Genomic DNA, 4,663 nt, shown 5'->3' with positions numbered 1-4,663 from the left:
TCAATTTTGTTGGGTTCAGCGTTGTACAAAACACGGAAACCCTTTTTTACCCAACGCGAAGGACTAAATAAAATCATAAAACGAGCTATATAGATCTCCTAATAAAACCTTTATGGAACCTACAATTAGTTTTGTTCATTATTTACGGATGTGTTTTAATTTTTGTGAACATTTTCTAAAAGCTGATGGACATGATTTTTAAATTCCTGAATATGCTTTGAATATTGGCTCATTTAAAAAAATCATGAACATTTTTTATTTCATGAAATCATTAGAAATCGTGATTTGTTTATAATTTGTGAGCAATTTTTTAAGTCATGAACATTTTTTGATTTTTAGAATATTTTTTAAATTCACAAACAGTTTACCATTTTCCTACTTTTTTTCAGAACTCGCAATTGTTTGATATTTTGGAAATTCGAAATTAATTTTGAGATAAAAAACCAAAACAGAAATAAAAAAGTAAAAAGAAATAAAAAATAGGGGGCGCCATCAATCCGAAATTTATTTTTAGGGAAAAAACAAAATAGAAATAAAAAATTAAGAAACAATGCAATTAGATATCATCGTTGTATGCCAAACTTGCACGTGCATTGCAACAGGAAAAAGGAATCAATTTATGCTCGCAAACCTGAAACTTTCAGTATAATATCTTGTCTCACCCCGATTTTGGTTATATACCATTAGAAATATGATGGGTTTCACCCCAACGGTAGTGTACCTTTTCCATTATACAACAATTGTCTCAAAAGAAAAGGAAAACACAGCACTAACTCAATGTGCATCATGACTCAGTAAAACTTCCAGTGCATGAACATACTTCCTCCTTTTCCTTTTGATCTAGCACACCAGGAGAAAAATAATTGGCGTTGTCACTCTGTTTACAAATCCACTTTCTTCTATTCAACTTTGACAAAACGTCACAGCTAGCAACAATGTGCAGTTAATATTTTTGTCGACATGCCAACAACAGTCTGAATAAAAAGAAAATAAAAATAGCTACATTCAAGAACGGAGGGAAACTTTGTCAAACTTGCAAACCTTGTGTTACTTTTCTTGCTTTTAGCAAGTTAATGTTACTTGTCTGAGGTGTAGATGATATCTGAAGAGCTCCCGGAGAAAGATGGAAAAATGTAAACTATACTGAGTTAACTATATATAATACAAAACCTATGCAAGGATTGAATTTTCTATACATGAACTTACAATTGATATATTCTGTTTATTCAACTAAAGTTGTAAATTCACACATTACAAGCTGCATCTTGTTCTCCTCCAAAAGAAAGAAAATAAACAAGAAAATACTAAATGTTAAATTCAAGATCTCAATCATGAAATAATTGTAAGCAATGGGATTCACAGGAGGGGCCTTGGGTTCACCCTGCTGCAATTCATGAATCAACGATTGTTAGAGAATCAAGTGCTATTATACCTCGAGACAATGTATTCTGTAGTTGCCAAGCTTTACTACAATTCAGAAAATTCTAGTCCAAACAGATTAACCAGCCAAGGGATACTGCAGAAATCCTACCCCTGCAGTAGTTTTGAGTGGTCAGGTTCACATATTTATGGACTACTTGAGAGAAAAAATTAACATTGAAGCTGATATAGTATGATGAGTTGATGACAACCTGAATAACAACATTTGGATGTGGAATTGCACTGAAAACTTGCTGGGTTTATCAATACTTTTGGAAGAAAAATAATCTGTGGGGGTACAGGAGAGCCTAGAGGATGGTTCTCCACCTCTTTGCTTTCAGAAGTTTTGGAGGCTGTTGGATATTCCAGAACTAAATGTGCCACTTCAGTTATGCATAAACACTCCATATGAGCTTCAACAACACAACCACCACATTAAAGCAGACATCATTTACATCTAGAACCTATTGTGTCAGTTTCAGTCTTGCACGAACATGACGCATAATCAGGGGTCCGATGATTTGAGGCATTCCCTTCACCAGGCAAAATGCGCGCGTGTGTGTGTGTGTATCTAGAGGAACGACACTCGCAGCAGGCTAATATCATCTATAATGCGGGTTGCCTGTGTAGATGCTCAGAGATAGAGAAAATAAATACCGTAGAATCAAAAATCATCTAAGCATCCCCTCTATCAAAGCTTGATGCTAAGTATGGGTGCTAATTACATATTGAAAACACCTTTGGTACTTTACCTCATGCAGAAGAAAATACCCAAGCGTGTGATGCACCTTCTGTCACCGATACCACATATCGACTGTGAAACAAATCATATCACCTCATGCTATCATTCAGCGCTGAAGATGGTCTAATAGGAAGAGCATGCTCACCACGGTGACCTCGATGACGCCATCCTGCTCGAAGAGCTGCACGAGGCGCTCGCTGCTAACGTCGTAGGGAAGGTTGCCCACGTACACCTTGGCCTCGTCCCACGGATCCCTGTACTCCCATATATATATATATATATATATATATATATATATATATATATATATATATATATCATGAGAAATGTGCATAAAATCTGGCAATCAAGAAAAAGATAAGTGTTTACACTAAATCATGTGTATTTAATTCAGCGCTGAAGAAGTGCTTCCCTTTCTTGTTTCTGTTAAGGGGGTCACTATAGAGAACCACGCAGCTAATGGTTGAACTTTTCATGGCAAATTTTGGATAAATACCTTAAATTTATTATATATACATATATATATATATGTCTTTAATTAATCATCATTAATTTATTTATAAAAACAGTAGATTGAACTTGGGATTTCCAAACATTTTGGCCTAAAATGTATATTGACTAACTTAGCATTGAACTATACAAATATTGGGTATAGGACATAGTGTACTCAGGCATGTAAATATGAGAACTTTGTCATGCATCAGTCGTACGAAGCTCATTTGTTTTCCTTCTTTATTTGTATTAGAATTTATGGATTTAGTGATGTTGTTAGTTCTGATCAATTAGTTGTTCCATGCACACACACATATTTATCAACCAACACCATGAGCCATCGTGCGAAAAAACTAATTAAATAGGCCCATGCACTACCCGCAAACTACATGATGGCAATGTCATTACCTTGTTGCCTGCTTGACTGCATACTGAAACATGGGTGCCATGAGCCATCAGCGCTGTGTCATGTCCTAAACAATGCAATCCAGTATGTATAGACGGCAAAAGTGTAAAGATAAAAACTACCAATACAATGTTTCAAAGTGAGTTACTATAAGATGAGATCATCGATGGACGTTCAACCAAAGAAATTCATAGGATCCCCACTTCGAAAGATTTCAGTAAACGTTCTCACTGTCTTTGATTGATTACAACAGATTTATGCCTATTGCTCAAAGCTCATGGCTATAATCCGATGGAAACTATTAGAAAGAATGTGAACAGAACAAAAAAACATATACTGGTCTCCATCCATCATGCCATGTATGTTGGTTCCCTTGCAGTTCAGGTAAGACACAACCAAATTAAGCAATCGAACAGAGAAAGCCATCATGCAGGAGCAGAGGAGCGGGATTGATCAAGCAGTTGGGAATCAGTTAAAACAACAAAGAGGAAAGGGGGAGAGGCTAGGGTGGAAGTGAGCTCATGGGAAGGTAGTGACCGGAGGGAGCGCGGCGGCCGCGGCCAGACCCTCCGCGTCCGTGTCGCCGTAAGCCTCGGCCAGATCCGAAGCACGTTCATTCTGACGCTGCCCCGCCTCCCGCGCATCCTCCTCCTCCCGGCCGTTTCCCGCAGCAGCGAGGAGCGTGTTGAGCAGCTGGTTGCGTTCGGCGGCGCGCGCTCGAGCCGGCCTGCGCATGCCCGGAGAACGGCGGCCTAGTCCTCGGCGTCGGTGAACCGCGCCCGGAGGACTCGGAGTCTCGGACGGCGCGGGGAGGAGGGTGCGGCGGAGAGGAGGCAGGCCAGGGTGCGGGGAGGACGGCGTGGCGGAGGATGGCATGCCGGCGGCGGGGAGGCCGCGGATCCATCGGTGGGTGGCGCGGCCGCTCGAATTGGGGATGGTTTTTTTTTTCTGTCGATCGCGTGCACGGGTAGGCGAGAAATAGGAACCGCCCCACCTCCACCAAGACTTGACCGAAAGGAAGGAGACGAACCTGGGGCCGCCGGAGACGTGCCGGCGAAGCCCTGCCAGAAACCCTAGCCACGGGGCCGGGTGGGGTTGCAAGCGGGCGGTAGAGGCCGGGAGCAGAGAATCTGGAAGGAGGAGAGGGAGGCGCAGACCGCGGGGAGCTCGGGGGCGTGCTGCGCGGCACCGGAGCTCGCCGGAAGCAGGCGGCGTGGGTGCTGGCGGCGGCGAGGACTTCCTCGGGCGAGAAGGAGAGGAGGCGCCCGTGCTCTGTGTGTGGTCGGAACGCGGGTTGAATACCCCAAACTGCAGGGCCTTTTTTGCAAGAACGAAACGTTTTCACAAATTAGCCACTTTAAAAAAGGACTGCGGGTTGAATAATGGAAAACTATAGGGGCTTTTTTGTAAAACGTGCGCGACGACGGACGGGCAGAAGCGATAGTTCTATTATATATATATATATATATATATATATATATATATATATATATATAGGTAAAGATTACGGCACGCAATTTTTCCTACAACACAAAAACAGCAGACGAAAAAAAGGACGTACGAACAGAAAAATAGCACGTACAAAAATACCTGATGGCCGAAAA

General features: G+C 41.6%; 1 long non-coding RNA gene across 1 annotated transcript; it reads right to left on the bottom strand.

The window, feature by feature from the left end:
- Positions 1 to 465: 465 nt before the first annotated feature.
- On the bottom strand, positions 466 to 4,410 carry LOC123105543 (uncharacterized). The gene is made up of 3 exons (XR_006450923.1): positions 3,062 to 4,410; positions 2,307 to 2,415; positions 466 to 2,233 (listed from the first exon to the last, which is right to left on the bottom strand). It is a non-coding gene; the product is annotated as an uncharacterized lncRNA (long non-coding RNA).
- Between the last annotated feature and the right edge of the window lie 253 nt (positions 4,411 to 4,663).

Source organism: Triticum aestivum, chromosome 5A, assembly GCF_018294505.1.
Source record: "Triticum aestivum cultivar Chinese Spring chromosome 5A, IWGSC CS RefSeq v2.1, whole genome shotgun sequence".
Classification (NCBI taxonomy): Eukaryota; Viridiplantae; Streptophyta; class Magnoliopsida; order Poales; family Poaceae; genus Triticum; species Triticum aestivum.
Note: the sequence above shows the minus strand (reverse complement) of the source record. Positions and strands in the feature narration are given on the sequence as shown.